We start from the raw sequence: 23,669 nt of genomic DNA on the forward strand, positions 1-23,669 counted from the left end.
TTTTCAATAATTTTGATCAAAATAATGAAAATAACAAATACATGAATGAACTTGAACTTATTTATCTTCAGTGAACCGGCTTCCCTTTCATCATCTTACATAGCAAAGGATAAAAGAGGATACCACTTACAGTATTCCTCTCTTGTTATCTTCAGCAGCAGATTTTTTTTAAGTTGTTGTTCACACTTGTATTCAAGCTCATACTGAAGTCTCATAAATCCTTTCCAAGCCTTTCAATTTCATCAATAAGGTAGTCAACATCTGCTCGCCTTGTGGCAGGGTTAGAAAAAACCATTCGAAGAAAATTTACTTTGTCCCCACATGGCTGGTAGCTTATCACGGTTGCGCCTTCCTTCACCATCTGTGTTTAATCTTCGGAGCAATCTGTGTGTAAATGTAAATATTATTAAAAGGTAATTTTACAAGTATATGCTCTCCCACATTCTAGATGGCTACATAACTATCATTAGTTCGGAGTAAATAGCAGGCAATTTAAAACTATCAGGGATAATTTTTAAGAAGAGGCTTAGTACAGGAAAAAAAAATACACCCATCATGCTCTACATTCATACTGTAGCTCTCATTACTTCACAATGACCAGATGCATAAAATAAGATAAATGTGCTAGAATGCATTAAAGAAGGTTGTATGATATCTTGCTTATATTTATATGGCAATTCAAATAGAAGTATCTGAGAAAGAGGTGAAAGGAAATAGGAAATGGAAAAATGGCATGTTTTGGTATTATAACTTTCATTATTTGAATTATTGTACTACATCTTGAGTTTTTCTACAAGGTCACTGTTTTGCAGCAAAACAGTTTCTTTGTAAATTTCACAGAAACAAATCCCGCCTGTGTAATCATCCTGTATGGCTCTTCCAACAACAACACACACATGACACTGGATCACATTAGTACCTTCTCGGGTTATTATCAACAGGGCAAAGTGGCGCGGACGCTCAGGAAAGCCAGAAGAGGGCATTCTAGAACACCTCAACCTGCTCCTCTTCTCAAAACTTTTGCTTCTGCACACAGTTCACTTTTAAAATGCTGGAGATGCTATCCATGACTTAACCTCCCCCTAAGGCTTATGTAATGGCTGTGTAGAAGCCAATACATATTTATGTCCCTTCTAGTCGGGCATTTCATGTAGTGTCCTTCCCTAGTTAATATTTTAGTTAATCAAGATGATCATAAAATAATAGATACTAGTTATTGCCTGCAATATTTTAAGGAATTGTTTCATGGTCTTCCCCTTGCCTTCCATCCAGGAACATGTCCCTGAGAGGGACAGCTCACGGGTAAACAAGCTGTGTGTACCTCGGGGGCTGGCTTGCAAGTCTGTGTAAATACGTGCCTTATTAGCTCTCAGCTGGTAGTAACTGCCCTCATGGAAGACCACACTTCAAAACTATGAAGAGTTTCACTTAAAACTTACCTCAAACCATGAAATATTTTAACAAGTAGTATTATGAGAAGCAAAAAGTAAAACAAAACAATCTTTATTTTCACTTAGGACTTACAAGCCCAGTGAGATTTTGATGATTGAAAAAGCTGAAGCTCTTAAATACTGATATCAGAGAGTTTGTGTTCAGTGCATGCCAGGACACCTCACATTACCCAACATAAGTGGTTATGATGTTGGCATAACTCAAAGTAAAATGTGTATCTGTGATGCATGCTTAAGATTGGTTTATGTGATAAATTACATATAATGGTGGTGATCCTCTTTACTTTAACATATATCATTAAGGTAAAGACAAAATATCCCCCATGCTATGATATTCATTTGGATTTTTTTTCAGTATTATTGTTTATTGTTCTCTAATAAAATCTCACATTCTTGCTCAGATGATCTTTTGATAAGTATTTCAAATTTTGTAACACTTCTCCAACTACCTCTTCTATTGCTGTTAAGAATTGTAATGATTTCTATTCTTGTCTTCTCTCCTACTAAGCTTTTTTAGCCAATTTAGGACTGGGATTCTGTCTAATTTATTTTATACCTCTAACTCTTATTGGAATACCTGATATACATTAATTGATGAATGGCTTAAGCAAGAGTAAGAAACTCAGCATATTTCATATTAAATACTCAGTAAATATTTTTCAATTATATAAATTATGACTGGATTAATTTGCAAAATGACTGACATGTTGAGATTGAGCTCATCTCTATACAAATATTAAATTAATGGCTTGGGGCCACATGACCACCATGTACTAGCCAGTCAAACTAACCAGACACATTATTTAAAAGGCAATATTAAAATTAAAAACAACACACACACACACACACACACACACACACACACACACACACACCTTTTGGAGTTCTTGATCTCTTTCAAAACCTTTTGGCATATGTTTCAGTCTTGGTGGAAAATACCAGAAGCAGACATTGGTGCACTCAGGCTAAATCAAACAAAAATTTTACAAGTATCCTTAAAACCCTACCTAATTCCTTAAGTATTTCAGAGGTATTTTAATGAATTTGATTGTTAATATGTTTAAAAATAGTTTTTAAGGACGTAATACACATCAGACCCTGGGCACAGAGACAACAGAAATGGGCACTGTCCTCACAGAGTTCCCAGTTTGGCATAGGCTCCTGCTGTCTTTCTGGAAAACCTCTCCTACCACAATTCTTGGTGACTTTCTGGTCTTTGCAGGTCATCCTCAACGTGCTCTGGGCTATCAGTTCCCTCAGAGATCTTCAGCCGCCCATTCCATGACCATTCCTCAAAATATTTTAAACAATAATGCTAGTTCCAGTTTCATATTTGAGAAAGGTCATTTGGGTTGAAATATGGACAATGGATTAGAGGAGAGAACAAGTGGAGAGAGAAGAATATTAGCTATTAGAATATTAGGCTATGATAGTAAGGCAGGAAAGAATGGAGAAGACTTCACTAAAACAGTGGCTGTGGGTACAGATCGGAGGACTTACATTTCCAAAATCTCCAACATATATAATTAACCTCTCTCTGAATTCACCTTGAAATAACCTCTAAAAGGTTATTTCACTGGTTTCAGTGACTGGATGTCTTTCACATAGATAAAAAGTGTAAGAGAACTTTACTTAAATTTAAGCTCATTTCAGAAAGGAAAATAAACTCGTAGAGTATATACAGTATTTTAAAAAAGGCAGACTTTTGGGCGCCTGGGTGGCCCAGTTGGTTAAGTGTCTGACTCTTGATTTCAGCTCAGGTCTTGATCTCAGGGTCATGAGATCCAGCCCCATGTGGGGCTCCACACTGGGTGTGGAGCCTGCTTAAGATTCTCTCTCTCTCTCTCTCCCCCTCTGCCCCTTCCTTTCCTCTCTCTCTCTAAAAAAATATTAAATTAAATTTTAAAAAAAGACTTTACTTCTAGTTTCCACTTAATACTGCAAGAGACTCACAAAAATTAAGATAATAATATAGTCAGAGGAAAACAGTTTCAAAGACAGACAAAGCATATTTTTTCCCTAACAGTTGTTTTTATTAGCATGGCTTCATGCCATTGGATGGTTGACTGGGACTTGGATAGGAAAATGGACAAAATGCTGGCAAAAATCTCAATTTTTTCATTAATATCTACTTAGTGGCTTAATAATGATCTACTAAAGATTATCATAACTTGAAGTCCACCTTCTCCTATGATCTACTGTCCAGAAACCCAGCTGCATAGTATAACATACAAGAAAAAAGTTAGGAACAATTAAATTACTGTTATTCTGTGCCAGAGAAATCAGAAAAGCAATTGTAACCAAGTAGTTTTAATTGTCTTAAAAATGAAATATTGAATATAATCATCAAAGTCTTTTGAACCCTTGGCATACAAGACATAAAACTTAAATGAAACAGGTTTTAAAACCTAAGTGATGTGCATTTAGATAAGATAAAAATATTTATGATACTTGCTAAGTATACTTTTAAAATGATCTCAGATAAGATTCAGGTAAGAATTCTCAGCAAAGTATAAACCAATTAAATTATAAAAAAAAAAGACGTCCTTACCTCTGCATCAAACACAAGCTTAAAGTTATCTTTTTTCTTCAAAACCTTATAGAAGTATTTTGCAAGTTCCATATATCTGTTGATCTGTGCCTCAAAGCCACGGGTTCCCTATAATTAAAAAAAAATCAAAATAAAGTTTCCATTCAAAAGTAAGTTTCCTTAAATTACATTGAAAAAGTTCCTGAAATTGATTACAATTATTTAAATGTACTTATTTAAATAATGTGATTATTATCTTACTACTAGTAGGTGTTCTCCATTATTACTTCATTTTTATTTCCAGATCCTCATCCCCCTTTGATCCCTACTGTCTGTGAACTTAAGGCCAATTACTTAGCCTTCCATACTGCAGTGCCTAGATCTACACATGTTCGCTAAATATTTTGACATGTAATTTTCATCTGTCTAGTATGTAGAGCAAATTTTTAAAAATTACATATAATGTTATGAGGAGTGGGAGAAATACTACAAATAAAGCTCTTGGCATATTTGCCAGCAGAATGTATTTAAAAATTAACAACCGTTGAGCTTCTGCTACTACACAGGCATGTAGTTCAGTACTTGAATCACTTGGTTAAATTTACTTTTAGAAGAGCCCTAAAAGGTGGGCAACTGAGACACAGAAGCATTGTCCAGTCTGTGTCTCCACCTACCTTCTTTCCCTTGGTGATTTCTGCTTGTCTCATGGTACTAAGCACTATACAGGGGGTGAATTTCCCACCCCCTGTTTTCATTTGAGACCTTCTCTCTGAATCTCAGACTTATATACTAAACTACTTATTCAACTCTCCACTGAGATGACTAATGAACATCTCAAAATGGCATGTCCAAGACTGAACTCCTGATCTTTCTACACAAACTTCTTTCTCCCACAGTCTTTCCAATGTCAATAATCTATCAATTTGGTCTTCTAGTTGCTAAAGACCAAACCTTAAAGCTCTCCTATCCTTGATCTTCTGCTTTTTCTCCTAGTCCACATCTAACATTTTGGTAAATTTCATTAGGGTTACCTTCAAAATGTAATTAGAATCTAATATACCTTAACCTGTCCACTGCCACTCTGCCAGCCCAGTCACTCTCTCCCCATTACTGAAATTGCCTCCTAACTGATCTCTGCTTCTGTCCATGCACCTATAACCCAAAATGTGGGTATGCATTCACAGTTATTCTAGGCTTTACAACCACATGAAGTGGTAAGTTAGTGGATTCTCAATACATAAGCCTTTGTAATCAGAGCTGGCTTCATGGGCATACCACCTGCACGGTCACGCAGGCCCTACACTCAGAAGGGTTTTGTGTTTAATTTAATTCTCTGCCATTGCTGTCCTGAAATTCTTTAAAACTTTGCCTTGGGCTTGTGTTTGTAGGTAAAGTGAGTAAAGTGTGCCTAATGAGACAGTGGATCATGCATGTGAGCTAAGGAGATACAGGTAACTTCCATGTCTTGCCACCCCATCCACACACAGCATTTGCAATGTTCAATGAACACAGAATTCCACTGGCCCTGTCGTATGTGGGAGCTCCGTGGCTCTCCGTGCAAGTACAGGTGAACCCAACTGAGCAAGCGGGGATGTTAAGAGCCCTAAGAGACCACACTTTATGCTCAAACCAGAACTTGTTTCCAACAGAATTCGTTTCCTTCACTCCTTATCCTTTTCAGTGAATTCAATATCTTTCTCCACAGGAAGTATGTATGTACATTTTGTGTAGTATTTATAATATGTATATTTTATATGTACACATATATAATATGTGTAAAAAATTTAATTACATGAATATGTGGTTAGAACCAACAACCCTCACAATTTTGAACAAACATTCATTTGGAAAAGGCATTGTTAGTATTTGAAACGCTTAAGAATAGGAATGATTCAATATCAATGGACTGATTGATTGTGATAACCACGTTATCATCTGATATTATGCCAGAAATTTTTCTTTGAGGGCAATCTGGTTCGGGGGAAGCTATAAACTGTTAAAAAGGGAAGCAGAAAAGTTAATAGAAATTGATCGATGAAGAATGTTCCTACTTTCAATTCTGAAGAAATGAGGCCAAGGATCATTGAAGTGATTACCATAGAGTTTACTACTCTCCAGGAATTTTCCATATAGAACTTTTGGTGGCATTCATGCATATTGAATTGGCATTTAAAAACATCAAGGTATGTGTCCATATTGCAAATGCATCTTTAAGCTCTGTGAAAAAAAATCTACAAAGGTTGAATATTAAAGACAATGGCACTTGCAGTTGAAGCTTTGTTGGCCCCCATTAGCCCATGTTCTCCAAAAAGCAGACGTCATGATGAGATTAAAGGTGCCAGGATTTTAGTGGTGGAAGTAACTTGTTGGAAGAGAGTAGGAGGAGTTGTTCAGATTGCGAGAAGAAGTCAGACCCTAAGTGAAGGGGAAAGGGGGGCTAAATGGCCTGAGCTCCCTAGACTACCATGAAGTCTGAGGAAAATACAGAAAGGCCAGTGGGGAGGGCCCTCACACCAAGTCAGTTGTCAGAAGAGCCTTACGCCTCTCGGGAAGGGGAATGCCTTAGAATCCTAGACTCAGTCACTGGCTGGGAGAAAACTTTGGGAAACAGCCCCGGGGCAAATGTACTTATGAATTTAAGAGAAGCAGATGGGGCTTTTGGACAATTAAACTCCCCATAGCCTTCTCATGGCCAAAACAGATTCATTTTAAGAATCCAAAAGTGGTCCAACCCATGTAGAAAAATCCATGTAAAAGGAAGCTTTTGTGTTATATTTGCTTTTGCATGTATAGTCAATGTTTGTAGCATCTTATATTAGTATATGATTTTCTCCTTATTTTTATAACCTATCACAGTATTTTATGTAATTGATTTTACTTACAAGAAATACGAATTTCACTAACAGTGGCTCCTCTTTCTACCATCAGTGACGTATGCATTCTGTAATTAGAGCAAAGGAAGACAAAATTTTTCAAACTTGCAAGTCAACTCCTCCCTTTCGAACCTGCCATGCACATTTCCTGAACTTGATCTCCAGTGTGAGTCATGTTTTTTTTTTTTAATGGGAAAAGCATTTGTATTCTGGTGTATACTGAGTTTTTATGTAATCATCTGCACCCACTGAAAGGGTATTAAATTTTTCTTATCTCCCCAGGAGTCAAATGCCTTTCAAAAGAAGATACTTTAGCATTCAGGAGTAAACATGAGCTCTCTCCTTCCCTCCCTCTCCCTCAGATTGGGTGTGCCCGCTCAAGTACAAGATTTCAGTTTCGGAAATGCAGGCTCCCTGTCCTGTGGTAGAAATCTCCTTTGCACACATAGGGTGATGTGACATGGCCTCACCGTGTTGCCCTGAGGGGGAACCGGGGTATGGGAAACTGACACTGAGATATTCTCTAAGTAAATAGGTGATCTTCCTCTGATTCAGAAACCTTATGTTTATAAGAAAGATGAAGTAAATAAATATAGATACTAAATATTCATTGGTCACATCTGTTTTATAGAAGGCCAAACAAGGTGGCCCAAGTACACAGTTCTTTGACAGTCTAGCTTACTCCAGGCCAAAGGTGCTTATCTGTACCTTTTAAACTGCAGGTTATAGGCCATTGGTGGGTAATAGAACCAGTTAAGTGGGTCATACCAGCTTTTCTTTCAAAGAGAAAGAGTAGAATAGAAAATATTAGAGAATTTCATATTATAAGGTGTTTTCCTGAAACTTTCGTTTTAATTGTGTGTGTATATGTATTATTGGGCCACAACATAAAATTTATTTCTTACTGTGGATTGCATTAAAAAAGGTTAAATGCCACTCCTCTATTGTATAAAATAATAGATGAACTCTATGATGCTTTTCATAATCCCTTATATATATAATTTCTTTTATAAATGTTTTGATATATATTGAGCATTTATGAGTTCAAGGACAAACCTGTTGACAATATCTAGGTGTATATACTCATTTAAGGAAAGTCAAGGTATATGCAGTGACTGACAGCTAAGCTTTAGCAGAACCAGCAACCTCTTACAGAATTCAGGAGGTCCATGAGAATATTTACATAAATAAAATCTGTACAGAATCAGACTGAGGGATATTTGGATTATCAGTGTCTGAGAGATCTACACAAAATTTTGAGCTTTGTGTTTGCAAAAATTTGAACTTAGAATATTTTTTAAAGCAAGTTTAAACAAAATTTCCAAACTGGATATTTAAAAATCTTCAGGAAAAGAACTTAGACAATGCATATCTTTGAATAGTGAAAGTTATCAGTGAAACTCCAAGATGAACTAATAGCTGATTGTCTTCCTGAGTAACTGATATTCTTGTATCAGAATGTTGCCTATTCATCAGGCTGTTGCTGGGTGACTTCTATGAAAAGTGGTATCTCTGGTTTTGTGGTAATAGATTTCTAACAACAACAACAAAAAAGACGTCAAATTAAATAGCAGTGTCAGTAATACATTATAGATGGTGTTAGTTCATGTCAAAGCTTTCATCTGCACAGAACCCAATGTCCATCTTTCTATAGAGGACTGGGGATGGAGTGATAGAAACAGCTTCTAAAAGCATGCTAATTATTTAAGTTAAAACATATAAATAAGGGGCAGGCAAAGGGTACAGAACATGTCCTGCTGTTGTCATAATCTTTGGAGAGACCATCTGCTGATCTTGACTCCAAGGTAGATTGCACATCCATGAATAAATAAGGGTTCACATTTGAGAATCTATATTGACTTTAAGTCTAGTTGACTATCAACAATTCAAATGAGTAGGAGGGAAAAAAACAGTTTTTTTTTTTAAAAGTTGCAGACAAGTTTATATTCTTTTTTTTAAAGATTTTATTTATTTATTTGAGAGAGAGAGAATGAGAGATAGAGAGCACAAGAGGGAAGAGGGTCAGAGGGAGAAGCAGACTCCCTGCTGAGCAAGGAGCCCGATGTGGGACTCGATCCCGGGACTCCAGGATCATGACCTGAGCCGAAGGCAGTCGCTTAACCAACTGAGCCACCCAGGCGCCCGACAAGTTTATATTCTTATCAGATTTTTATTCCTACAGTTTGGTAGAGTATATAGTAACAGTGGGACATGCCAAATTTTTTTCCATCTCCGTTGGGGTTTAGACCTGAGAAGCCAAGCTTGTCATCTGTAATTAGAAATATAGAGGTTTTCTTGAGCAAAGTTTAGGAAAATGATGAGACTAAAACTTTGGAAAAGACACCCAAATAGAACTCTAAAAAAATGGAATAATCTATACTCTTTATCCAAATGAGGAGGACCTACTAAAAGGAATGACAAATTCCTACCTTTGTTTTCCACATTAACTGTAGCTTAAAGATATCAACATGTCAGCCACACTGAATAGTTTTATCCCCAGTGTCAAAGTCTACATTGTAGAGTTTATCTGGCTGGAAAAGATATCCAGCTCGCATCTGGTTGCATGCTTCCAGAAGACCCTAAAGAAGGAATAATATATCTACGTGCAGATTATATACATTTCAATAAGAAACCACCATTATTTATTTCAGTTAACTTAGCATTTCTACTTTACATACACTTTTTTTTGGTTACCTTCATTTATTTTATTTTTTAAAAATTGTATAAAGTTTTGCGTTTTAATTCTGGTATAGTTAACATACAGTGTTATATTACTTTCAGGTGTATAATCGAGTGATTCAACAATTCTGTATGTTATTCAGTGCATGCACTTTTAAAGAGAATTTTATCTTATATAAAAATATGTTACTTTTCTAGGATTTTAATATATCCAGTTGTTCTTTGGGTTTATCTGGAACAACAGATGGTATAATTGGATTAACATGATTTCTATATTTTTCTTTAACTTTTCTCAAAGTCCTTGAAGTTTTGCTGCTCTTTGAAATCACTTGCTACTATATATTGAAGTTAATGAGAACTGAGGGCCTCGTTCACTTGAACTAAACTATCCCATGAATCAGCCGTTCGGGTGCCAGTTAGCAAAGTGCTCTGAGAGTCACAGTAGGTAGAGAATAAAGTAACCCATTCATTTAATTTTGTGCTTCTCACATAAAAGATGTTGAAAGAATGGAGAAATATCTGCTTTGGAGGGTTAAGAAGAAACCACTAGAGAAAAGAAATGTTTCCCATCACCCAGTTAAAGAGAGACTTTTCTCAAAGGGTGTGCACAACCAAGGCTAAATCCGCGTGCACAGACGGGGTACCGTTTAAATATACGTTAAGCATAACTTTTGTACAAGAAGCAAATAACAATATTATGTGTTTATTATCACACTGGCCGCTTCACAAATAGTATATCATTTGAGCCTCACAGAAAACTCATAGCAGAGGTACTATTGTTATATCATTTTTGTAGACTGAGGAAATGGATACTTTAACATATTGAGCAATCTTCAAGGTCACATAACCAAACAGTGATCAATCTGGGATCTGACAGAAGGGCAGTTTGTCTTGGAGTTTGTGGAAACCCAACTTCAAAGGAAAAATCTCACACTCCTTTGTTTAGGATAGGCTGTGGATCTAGGCAAAGGAGCACGATGTGGTGGTAAGAATTGAAGTATTTAGGGGAAAAGGAATAGAAATGATACCTTGAAAAGAGTGCCTTATGTATCTATATGTTAGGACTCCTCTTTACACATGTAAATATTTTCTTTAGTTTACTTCAAACTCCCTTTTAATGTTATGTTAGACAAGAGCTGGAGACTATTTAAAATACTTTAAAACAGCATAATCAGTGTAAGTTTTATTCACTCTCCTGATGGGATGAGTAAGCTACGTTAGTCATATTTACCCACAATCTGTTGCGCACTGTGCGGGGGCCATGGATTTGTGGCGAGCAAGGGTGGAAATGCTCTGCCCCACTGACCTTACAACCTGGGCTTCAGGAGGTTGGGTGGGTTGGACACTAAACCAAATATGACACATGTGGATGTGAAATTGTACCCAGGTTAAATGCTATGAAGGAGTTTCACAGTGTTGGAATATTCTGCTCTAAGGATCAAGGATTTTTCCCTTAGTCTGAAAGTCTAGGAAGACTTCTGGGTAAAAGTCATTTTCGAGTTCAGTGGGAGCTAAACTAGAAAGATGCTGGGGGGAAGGTGTGGGAGACAAAATGGAGCCAGACCCTGATAGGCAGAAGCAGAAACTCCTGTGAAGGTCGTAGGGGACAAGCTGCATGACTCCTGGGAAGTAAGGGCAGGTCAAGGGATATCAAGGGCAGAAACCAAAAGGAAGCACAAGATGAATGGGACAGCCGAGAAGGGTATGGGCTGTACCTCCCAGGCTTTGTAGGCCATGTCAGGGATTTTAATCCCCATCCTAAAAGCAATGAGAAGCCACTGAATGGGTTTCAATTTTGCACTATGAAAAAGTCCTTCTGGTTGAAAGAGATTGACATGATTAGCACTTCATTTCAAAAACACACAGCACAGGGCGCCTGGGTGGCTCAGTCATTAAGCATCTGCCTTTGGCTCAGGTCATGATCTCAGGGTCCTGGGATCGAGCCCCGCATCGGGCTCCCTGCTCTGCGGGAAGCCTGCTTCTCCCTCTCCCACTCCCCCTGCTTGTGTTCCCTCTCTCGCTGTGTGTCTCTCTGTCAAATAAATAAATAAAATCTTTAAAAAAACAAAAACAAAAACACACGGCACTTCCTTTCCCTTAAAAAATTAAATAAAAGGGCGCCTGGGTGGCTCAGGTGGTTGGGCGACTGCCTTCGGCTCAGGTCATGATCCTGGAGTCCCGGGATCGAGTCCCACATCGGGCTCCCTGCTCAGCGGGGGGTCTGCTTCTCCCTCTGACCCTCCCCCCTCTCATGTGCTCTCTCTCTCTCATTCTCTCTCTCAAATAAATAAATAAATAAATAAAATCTTTAAAATAAATTTTTTTAAAGATTTTATTTATTTATTTGAGAGAGAATGAGAGATAGAGACCACGAGAGGGAAGAGGGTCAGAGGGAGAAGCAGACTCCCCGCTGGGCAGGGAGCCCGATGTGGGACTCGATCCCGGGACTCCAGGATCATGACCTGAGCCGAAGGCAGTCGCTTAACCAACTGAGCCACCCAGGCGCCCAAAATAAATAAATATTTAAATAAAAGACATTTAAAATAGTTTTAATTGTATTTTATCTACAGTTACAGCAAAATATATATACGTATAGTGCCTATATGTGCCTTTTCAGCATCAGAAAATATATTCATCAAATACTGAATATACTTGGTTTATTTATTTTATTATTTTATTATTTTTTTTTTTAAAGATTTTATTTATTTATTTGACAGAGAGACACAGCGAGAGAGGGAACACAAGCAGGGGGAGTGGGCGAGCGAGAAGCAGGCTTCCCGCTGAGCAGGGAGCCCAATGTGGGGCTCGATCCCAGGACCCTGGGATCATGACCTGAGCTGAAGGCAGACGCTTAACGACTGAGCCACCCAGGCGCCCCTTGAATATACTTGGTTTAAACTGCTCATTAAGGCATGAGTTAAAATGGTGTAATGTGCAACCTTAGGCACTCAGATGGTTTAATAGATAAGGATCAAATGTTCCTCTTAATTTAAGGCTACACCACAATAGGCTTATTTTCCAGAGATGACCCTAAAAATAGTGAAAGCTTTAGTAGTTTGGGGGTTCTATTCTCCCTCCATTGATCATCTATCTGTCTTTAAGAAAAGATAAAAAAGAAGTATAAAACAAGAAAACAGAAACTTAACTTCTTTGAGGAACACATGATATGTGATAACAGAATAAAACGTACTATTTCAATGTACTCACTATGGATGAAGAAATCAGGGAAGACTGCAAAACATTTGTTTTTGAGTCTTAAACATAAAGCTATCAGAAATCTGAGCGTTGAAGACAGACCTGTTAGCAACAGGAAGAGGGAGCAAACTCAGAAGCTTCTTAAAGAAAACAAATGTAGTCAAACTATAACTTCCAAATATTGCACACACAGGAGAGGACAGGAAGGAGTAGCCTATTAACCTGCAGGCTTCAAACACAAGGCAGCTGCCCTTTTATTGAAGGCATATTGAAGGAATATGGCCGCCATGTGGCCAACTTCACAGTCTGAAGCAGAGCTAAAAGTTCCAGCCTGCATCGCTGAGAATGGCCTAGGCTAAGAGAGAATAAAGACTCTTTCAGAAGAGACAAAGTGGGCACTGAGTACTCAAGAGTGAGTTTCTTAAATTCCATATATAAGTGAAATCACATGGTATTTATCTTTCTCTGGCTGACTTACTTTGCTTAAGCAAGATACCGTCTAGCTCCATTCCATCCACATGGTGGCAAATGGCAAGATTTTATTTTTATGGCTGAAAGAGAGAGGCAAACCAAGAAACACACTCTTAACCCTAGAGAACAAACTGATGGTCACCAGCGGGGAGGTGGTGGGAGGGATGGGGGAAACAGATGATGGGGATTAAGGAGGGCACTTGAGATAAGCACAATATATTGTACACCGGAAACTAATATTACCCTGTATGTTAACTACACTAGAATTTAAACACTATTTAAAAATAATCAAAAATTTTTTTTTAAAAAAAGAGTAAGTTAAGGCAATTGTAATAAGAGCACCGACACTTTATTTTTATATCCAAACTCTTTGGATCGCTGGTGAGTAAGAGAGAAAGAAAATAAAGCTATAACTGATACTACATAAAATGCATTTGCATTTCTGACAATGACATGGAGATAAGAATTCCTAAGTTGAACTTCATCATTGTATCCTTCCTTGGAGGAGATCATGGGCTCATCTCTTTGTGTAGCACTGCGTTTACTATTGATGGAGATAAAATACACAAATGAATGAGCAGATAATAATTTCATACAACCCATAAATTTGTGCTTTCTATGCTAAAAATATATTGCAGTTACTCATAGTTATCTACACTTAAAATAAGCGACATTTTTGGCCCTACACTTTGAAATAACAAATGGCCTGTGGGCCAAATTTGATCCGTAAGAGACATTTTGTTTGTTCATGGTGTTTTTAATAAGTGCGGCATGAATGACCAAGTTTTTCATAGACCTCATCACTGCCTACTGTGTCATCCCAGGTCTTATCCACCCATGGAGGTACCACCTGTGCTTACAGTCATTTGGTTTTGTGGCACCTCAATGACCCAGTGGCTACTTAAAGATCAAGGGAGAAGGGTCAGTTTAGGAGGGCAAATTGTACTGCACTGTGCTAATTCTATAAGGCCATAATTATTTTGATTTTAAACATTCACAATGAAGCTAGTCTTTACCAAGACATCCATCACAGCACTACTGAAAAATAGAAATCATTTACTTTGTCCCAGATGAGGATAGCAGAGCACTGAAGGGGGACACCCATGGGTTTATGTGGATTCCAGGTCACAGAGTTGGCCCTAGGTGATAAAACAGCTCCAATCAGTGCTCACAGTCTAATGAAAGAGAACAGAAGCCTAAACAGGTAATTTTGCTTTCACAAGCAATGACGCAGGTCTCACCTTTCAATGCCACTGAGTTTATGGGAGTGGTTTCTGGACAGCAACAATCCACCTCCCCAGGCTGCCTACAGGTACAAAAGATATGTGTTCTTCTATTAATTCTTTCTTTTTAAATAGCATCGGCCGCTTTTTCCCATGTTAAATTATTTCAAACTTTGATGACGCTTTAATTGCTGTGTTAGATAATTATAAACTTGGCTATCATTATACTACTTATAAGAACAATGCATTTTAAAATTTCCTCCTGTGAATTCTCATTGCCTATTCGTGACACGGTAAAGTTTTAGGTTTCTAATTAATTCAAACACCTTTTGTATAATTTCCAGAGACAGATAAAAAAGTTGGCATCAAATTTGGCAATGCCACAGAAAAATTAGCATCTCTCCCATATTGTATAATTTTAAATTTGTCTAACTCTTACCAAAGCTGAAGAAAGTTTTGCCCAAAGTCATTGTACTAAATTAATAGCATCAAAAATTGTGATTTCCTTAAATTGTGATTTCCTTAATATGTATTAATTTTAAAATGTTTATTAGAGTAATGGGCTAAATCTTCTTTTGATTTAAAATCAGGTTTAAGGGGCATCTGGGTGGCTTAGTTGTTTAAGTGCTCAATTCTTGATTTTGGCTCAGGTCATGATCTCAGGGTCCTGAGATTGAGCCCTGCATCAGGCTCTGCACTCAGTGTAGAGTCAGTTTGAGATTTTCTTCCTCTCCCTCTGCCCCTTCCCCTGCTCGCTCGAGAGTGCGCGCTCTCTCTCTCAAATAAATAAAAATAAATAGATAAATAGATAAATAAATACAATCAGATTTAACTATTTCATCAAATTGATTTTCTAAATTGTTGGTTGAAGAGAGGTTTGGGCTCTTTTAAAATACTTGATACATTTGTAGCTCTTTCCAGGCTAATATATTAATCATATAAAATGGAAAAGGATAAATAAAATAAAATTCATGAAATTCTGTTACATTTATGAAATGGAAAACTCTGAAGTAATTAAAAAAGAATAAGGTCTGCATGAATTCATGGGATAAGATTTCTGAAACACATTCTAAAACCAAAAAACTATGAAAGCAAGTTACAGAATACACATAGAATTGACGTGTAAGTTTGCTATGAATAAAAATGATCCTCAGAATATATGTAATATTTGTCATATTATTTATTTCTGAAACCTGGTATTTAAGGAAAATGGAAATATGTTTTTACTTTGTAGATTGCTAAAGCAGTTGAATTTTTATCTACAAATATTATTACATTTTTATGTGTATTTATTATGCATATAATTCAATATATTTAAAATAGGGAAGATCTGAGACAGTCCCTCTCATATAAGACTATATTTAGTAAAGAAATTTTAAGAATAGGATAGGATAACTTTGGCACTTCTTATCATACTAATGGCAGTTAAAATTTATTGAAATTGGGAGAGTACTCTTGCTAAAAATTGGAATAGGAAATAGGATTTTAATCTACGAAGCATAATGATAATAATGATTTTTATGGGCATTCATCAATAATGATTTTTATGGGCATCTAACATCTAGGGCATTCATTTCTCTGCCTTTCATGATCATTTACACTAGTGCATTTGGGGGCATAAACACATAGCTTTGAATGGGTTTGTGTATGTGTACATACATCTACATACACACGCACGGGTCTCAAGGCATATTTCCAGGCCCTCATTGTGACATCTGTTCAGATGTAGGAGGTTGTGACACCTCATTTAGAAGGCACCATCACACAACTCTTCACATGCAGTGGGGGTTTGAATATTCTAGTTCTCCATATACACAGGAAGTCATGTCACTTATAAATCTAGTAATAATATTCTCCAGTGATAAGATCCTTACAAGTTCCAGACAGTTGTAACTCTTGCATTACAGATATCTATATCATCTATATCTATATATTTTTTAAGGTATAAGGCTTGGAGAAATGCATTGATTCTTCTGATGCCTGCAATTCTGAATTTTGGCTTTGACATCAACTTCGATTTCTTGCCTTCTAGGTAACTATTCCCTTGTATCATTCTGCCTGGTGTAAATAATATCAGTAAGATGGAGGTATTAACAGCTCAAGATCTAAACTTGGACCTGGTTATTTTTAGTTGTCAGGAAAAGACCAGATATATGAAAGAAAAAAATGCAGAAATTTAAAACCCTAACTATGATTCATTTCAATGGAGAATGCACCAGTTAAATAGGAAATGATTTTTTTAATCTACATTATGGAAATTCAGCATATTCACTCATTCTGTGCAAAAGTTATATGTCAAATGATGAAAATGACATTTGTAAACCAGCACCTTAAATCATGTAAGTTTTACAGTAAATGACATTAGTTAAGCAGCAGTGGTCTCCAACTTGATAATATGCCTATATATAATGCCAATTTGAGTCTGGTCATAGAAACATATTATAAACACAGAGACACTTCAAAGAAAACCCTATGTTTAGAGGCACTTTTAGGTGGAATTCTCAAACTGGAACGACTATTACATTTTAATATCACAAATGTTGCTGAGGTGGAAAAGAAAAATGTGACCAGATTTATTAAAGGGATGCATCGATTTTTTAAAAAAGAAGCAATGATGCCGTATACAAGATTGGAACACTAAAACAAGAGGAGACATCACTGGATACATTGTCAATATCAGAAACCTTTGGCTGAGGACCTAGTCTATAAAAATAAGCCTTTCTCTTTAACTGATTCCTTTGATCCTCACTGGAAAAATAAAACATCAATCACATTCTTCTCTACATTCAATGATAAAGAAAATCATTAAGTCTTTACAATTTTTATGGCTTGATATTTTTTTTTGGTAAAGATAGCACAATGCTTTATATTTATAATCACATTTTTTGTTAGTTTCTCATATTTTGAAATTAAATTTTAATCCTGAATTATCTGTATTGCTAATCTCTAGAGCCTATATTGACTGGAAGGTTGTTTTTTTCTCTTTCTAATATCAGTATGCAGACCCAGACACAGAGATTACTGAATCTATGTATTGTTAGAGTGAAGCTAATATTCTGACTTCCAATTACTTTACAGTTTATCCCAGAAGACTCTTAAAAGTTGGAAAAATCTAGACTTGGCACTTACTTGTTTGGAAACAAATAACACAATGCATGGGAGTGCAGTCATGCCTTGTCTTTTTATCTCCGGATATTGCTTATAACGGGCTACTAACATACCACAGAGGTTGGATATACTTCCACCTATGCAAAAGAAATAGTAACATTAACCTAATTTCAACAATCAGAAATGTTTATTGAAATCATGACAATCTGAGAGCTTTCTGAAACTAACATGGTGCCAAATCACCAACATTATTTTATTTTTTTATTTAAAGATTTTATTTATTTATTAGAGAGAGAGCACAAGCAGGGGGAGTGGCAGGTCGAGGGAGAAGCAGGCTCCCCACTGAGCAAGGAGTCCTATGTGGGGACTCGATCCCAGATCCTTGGGATCATGACCTGAGCCAAAGGCAGATGCTTAACCGACTGAGCCACCCAGGCGTCCTGCACCAGCATTATTTTAAAACTGTCTTTCCTTGAAAGTGTTGCGAGAAATGTCGAACACCAAAATTCATAACTTTTAGATTTATGGAAATTTTGTTTATAATTATAACTAACACAATGGCTCATGAACATTTATCTCTTAAAAATAATAGCATTCGCTGAAATATATTTTGAGTGTCTCCTAATATGTATTTTATTTAGTTTAGAGAAATGATTTCTTGCTTTTTCTTACCAGGTGCAAATATTCCTTCTGCTTCTGTTTCTTGCCAGCCAATAATTTCATACATTTTCTTAAGAAGAACTGTTTCCATGACAGTAAATACTGGAGCTATTTCATAGGTAAACCTACATTATATACATAGATTTCTACTGTGAATCATATAAAATGGAAAAGGATAAATAAAATCATGTGCTGGATAAGGTTATGCACATTTTTTGGTATTCTATAGAAGACTGTAGAAGGAATAGTTAAAACTTATATGCTCTAAATCGTCCCTTCCAGATTAAGAGTATATTAGTTCTACAAAGTTCTACAAGGAAAGTATCATGGACTCCATTGTTTTGTGCAGTAACTGGGAATTTCTTTCCCACCAAAAGTAATTTTGGAAAGTAAACCCTACCCCTCAGCACATACACAATACCGTTTATGGCCAGAAAATGCCCATATATATATATATATATATACACACATATATCGCAAGTCAGAAAGAGATCCAGAGCTACAAACAATATTGTGCAGAACATGAAATAGGTAGAAAAAGCCTCTTCTCAAAATTGATTGATAAAGATTTTCTACCTAAAGATAGTACTTTGGACAAGCACACCAAAAAAAGGCTAAAAACTATTATGTTTTCAGTAATAGCTCGAAGCAAGTAGATGGTATAAGGCAAGAACAGTATGGGATTCATGAACAAGAATTCAGAGAGCATAACAATGGGGACTCACTCTCTTCTGAGTCACACCGTGAGATTAGAGTCCCTTCCACAAAAAGAAGCAGCTAAGATTAAAAAGAAGGCTATCAGCTTTTGTCTATACATGCCATATACAATAAGCAATGAAGTACTTACTGTGCATTCTGAAATCAGAGTTGGTTCGGTTATTTTCAAGAAATTCTTTTATTTGTCCTCAAACACCTTTTAAGGACCCCTGTAAGTGTTCTTAGATAGAGATACCCCAGTATTGGACACCATTTATGTGCCACTTGAGATGCTCTCAGCTTCCCCTGTCTCTAAAGCCTCTGGATGTGATGGAGGCCCAGCCACTGCTGTGACCACTTTCACTCAGACACACTCACAAGCCAACAGAGAACCCCTTGCCACCTACAAGGCAGGCACTGACCTACAGCCTGGGGGTCGCCTTTTGCCTCCAGCCATGACAAGTCATGGAATCTTCTGGGAGTCCCAAGAATGCCCAATGTTAACTCCCAATGTTAATGGGGGAGTTAACATCCCATAGTGCAGTCCTTTGGCCATAAGAGAGCTGGTTGAAAATCAGTTCTTTCCCCTTGTTCCCTACAGATGGACTGCCCTTTGAAGCAGTCATTTACAAGAGGGCACTGCATCCCAGATGATGAAGCATTCGCTTCTGCTTGTACTAATGGTATAGACAGGTCTACCATCTCCCTCATGTTGCTCTTCTGTCCTGTCCTGACTCCCTTCATCTTTCCTCAACCCTGTACTTCAGGATGGCGTGGCCTAATAAAGTAGTTACGCATAAGCTCTTGCCCAGGGGGCCCCACACAGAGACCCAGTAAGGAAACGCATTGCCTCTGAGAATTAAGACTCTAGTCCTAAGAGAAACAAAGTTAAGAAGCAAGCCGTATGCACTGGTACTTCAACCGGCTCATTTCTGCCAGCATATGGTATGCCAGCTTCAACATCTACACACATTACCTTTCTGATTCTATCTCCGTGCCATGGAGTAGGCATTATTATTTTCAGGCAACAGACTCACTAAACTTCCCAGCACTGCAGAGGGTAGAATTAGGACTGGAATCAGGTTCTCCTTAGTTCTACCTCGCATGATCCCACTGTCTCAGAGCGTATTAAGAGATCTCCATTCATCAAAAAGGAAGAAACTGAAGGTCAAGGAGACTCTCTGAAATCCTTTCTCTCTGCATCTCCCATGTGTTCTTTCTACTCTCCTTCTTTATTTTCCTCAATAGAGAATGATTAAGTCTCATAACAGTGGGATTCTAAACAATGGAGTAAGATTTAGAAATTGAGTTTTCTGTCATCATTTATAGAGCAAAGAAACATATTCTCTCCAAAGATAAAGTTTTTTTAAGTAACATTACTCTGTGCATATTTCAAAGGCCATAATCAAGCAATGAAAATTAAAAATAGCAGTAGCTTGTGTAAGCCATTTATGTTTGCCTTTCATACCTACAAAATGCTAATTACTACCATGAGCGATGCATCATTAAAGCCCCAGTGATAACTAAATAGTTAAAGTAAACCTTACTTTTTCCACATCGCAAAGCAGTCTCTCCTCATAAACATTTAGTTCTTGGTTTTAAAGTTTAAATTCCTACCAGCCCTCTCTTTTGATTGCTAGTTAAATTAAATTAACATTTGACACAGACTGTTCCTTTCAATTTCATACCCAATCATTTCCCTGTCCTTTTAACCTTGAAAAATATTGCCCTAAAATTAACTTTACTTCAAAACACTGTGGCAGTAGATCTGATTTTTATATGACCAACAGTTTTGCTATGGCAAAGGTCAAATTTTTAAAGAATCACATTGGAGTTGGGTTTAGATTTCCTTTAGAAGTTTACTTTCTTCACCTTTGATCAGATTCGGGTTCTAATTTATATTCAGGCAATTTCCCATACACTTGTGCATGTCTTTTAGACTACCGTATGCTGTGGGCTCTTTGGGGGTAGTGTTTAAATGATTCCAACCCTAGAACTGGACTCACGGTCTGCGCACCAATAACCCGGACTAATCAACTGACCTTTACTCTTTACCAAGGAATTCAGATTCTGAAAGTTTCTAGAGACTGTCCAGAGGACTGGATAAACCCAGAGAACATGGAGCAGCTTCTTTGCATTTCTCTCAGGGTACGGACTATTTGTTTTTGATACGGCAATCATCGTATCCAGCAAAAATATACAATCTACATCTTCACTCTTGTTTACGCATGTCTCTGAGGCTCACATTCCTTGGCCCAGAAGGATACCCACATGTTGGTATTGGCAGTGGCGGCCAACCATTCCCCAGCAAGTCCGACCACATCTAGCCCACTGGAGAGCTGGTTAAAAAAGCGAGGAGGACCTAGAAAAAAGACAAAACTACAAATGAGCCAAAATAAAAACACGGGGCTAAAAAGCGGTTCAATTTTCTAGCAGTTTCTCAGTTAATAAGTATCCAGGGATCAAGCACACATAAACGAATTATTTCATTCAATAAATACTATTGAGAGCTATCAGAGGCAGGGACAGTACGGGGGAACACAATCGTAAATAAGGTGGACAGAGCCACTACTGTGCGGATCTTACTGACCAGTGGAAGAAAACACCAATGTGCTTAACTGCAATTGTGAAAAGCACCAACAAAGGAAAAGATGGGCGTGTTATAAGACCATAAGACCGTTCCTTGAGGGCCTAAGGCAGTCAGGGGAGCAGGAGAAGCAATCTTTAGAGAAGGCTTCTTGGAGAAAGTGATTTTTCAAGCAAGATCTAAAGTTAGCTTCCCGACAGAGAGTGGAGGAGACGCATCACGGGTAGCAGGACAGCTTGTGAGGAGTCAGGGAGTTGAGGAAGAGCTCCTAAGCTTGAGGGGCAGGGACCCATCCCGGGTCTAAAGTAGAAAGACCCAGGCTGGGATGCATGAAACCACCTCAGTGAGTGGGGAAAGGACCACCGAAATCAAATTAAATAATTTTTTCTCAAAAGCTGCTTCCACGTTTTTTTGGACTGATATTTACAATGAGTTTTTGAAGACTTATATTAATGAAGAATCACCAAGCATTAGTTGCCACATTGAACATTCTATATTCAACTCAGTTTAAATTAATTTCCTCCTTAGCTCCTTTGCACTTCTTTGACAACATAGCTCAAGGATGACATGCATCACAACACTCTGCAAACATCTTTTTCCTCAGGTCACTTTCCCTGGCTTGCAGTGCCCCTCTTCCCATAGAGCCTGCATAGTTTTAACAGGTAGGTGCTCAGGAAGTGTTCCTTAAAACGAAACGAATGGAATGCCTGGAAGTTGTGGCTGTTACAAAGTGCTTCTTTCTATTATTTACTTTTCGCTTTCTCAGCATCTTTGCCTTTTCCCTCTGTGCTTGATCCTAGGAAATGCAAATGCAGGCAATGGGCCCCTAGAGATTCATCTACATTTGCAATGCTGAATAAGGGAAGGAAAAAGAACTTGATTTACATCTGTCAGAGTGCTTCCCCTTTGCTCTGCTCTATTTCAGAACTTCTTTTGCTATTTTTATTTCTAACGAAAACTTGTTTCAACTTCACATTTACTTTGTAAATGTTGAACTTAGTCTTAAAACATGCCTTTTATTTCGGAATCCTAAGAGGCTTTCTTTTTGCTTTGTTCAATAATATTTTTCTAGTTGTAAATATACTATATGTTAGAGAAGTGCATAGAATAGAAAGTGATACAGAACAGTAATTTTTATGCATATATGTAGAGAAATTATCTACATAGCTATCTCAATATTTACAATAAATACGTTTGGAAGGTATAACTTAAGAATGTGTTTTTGTAAATAGGTAGTTTTATATGTGTGTATATATACACTTTCACACAGAGTTTAAAGTATAAATATAATTGAAATCATATTAAGCATATTATTTTGTGGTATGTTTTTTTTTTTTAAAGTCACAACAATAAGCTTTAATTCATATGTATACTATTTCTTTCTTTTTTTTTAATTTTTTATTGTTATGTTAATCACCATATATTACATCATTTGTTTTGGTGTAGTGTTCCATGATTCATTGTTTGTTCATAACACCAGTGCTCCATGCAGAATGTGCCCTCTTTAATACCCATCACCAGGCTAACCCATCCCCCAACCCTCCTCCCCTCTAGAAACCTCAGTTTGTTTTTCAGAGTCCATCATCTTTCCTGGTTCGTCTCCCCCTCTGACTTACTCCCCTTCATTCTTCCTCTCCTGCTATCTTCTTCTTTTTCTTTTTTCTTAAAATATGTTGTGTTATTTGTTTCAGAAGTACAGATCTGTGATTCAACAGTCTTACACAATTCATAGCGCTCACCGTAGCACATACCCTCCCCAATGTCTATCACCCAGCCACCCCATCCCTCCCACCCCCGACCACTCCAGCAACCCTCAGTTTGTTCCTGAGATTAAGAATTCCTCATATCAGTGAGGTCATATGATACATGTCTTTCTCTGATTGACTTATTTCACTAAGCATAACACCCTCCAGTTCCATCCACGTCGTTGCAAATGGCAAGATCTCATTCCTTTTGATGGCTGCATAATATTCCATTGTGTATATTGTGGTATGTCTTTTTATAATGATTAAAATTCTGTGAGAAATTCCCCATGACTTTCCTAGGACTTTAAATGGTAACATTGCATAGTATCCTCTCAAAGGATATCCAGTTTATATAAGATAAATGTCAAAATGAATATACTTTTTTGGGTTTTTGGTATTAAAATTAATGCAAAAATGAGCATTCTTAAATATAAGTCATTTTTGCTTGATG

At 37.2% G+C, this 23,669-nt stretch overlaps 1 pseudogene; it reads right to left on the reverse strand.

Moving 5' to 3' along the window:
• Positions 1-211: 211 nt before the first annotated feature.
• Positions 212-23,669, reverse strand: part of LOC114208902 (glutamate decarboxylase 1-like) — a 29,045-nt pseudogene continuing 5,587 nt past the window's right edge.

The sequence above is a fragment of the Eumetopias jubatus genome, unplaced genomic scaffold (genome assembly GCF_037043125.1).
Source record: "Eumetopias jubatus isolate StellerSeaLion01/CBP00866 unplaced genomic scaffold, mEumJub1_p1.0 scaffold_16, whole genome shotgun sequence".
Classification (NCBI taxonomy): Eukaryota; Metazoa; Chordata; class Mammalia; order Carnivora; family Otariidae; genus Eumetopias; species Eumetopias jubatus.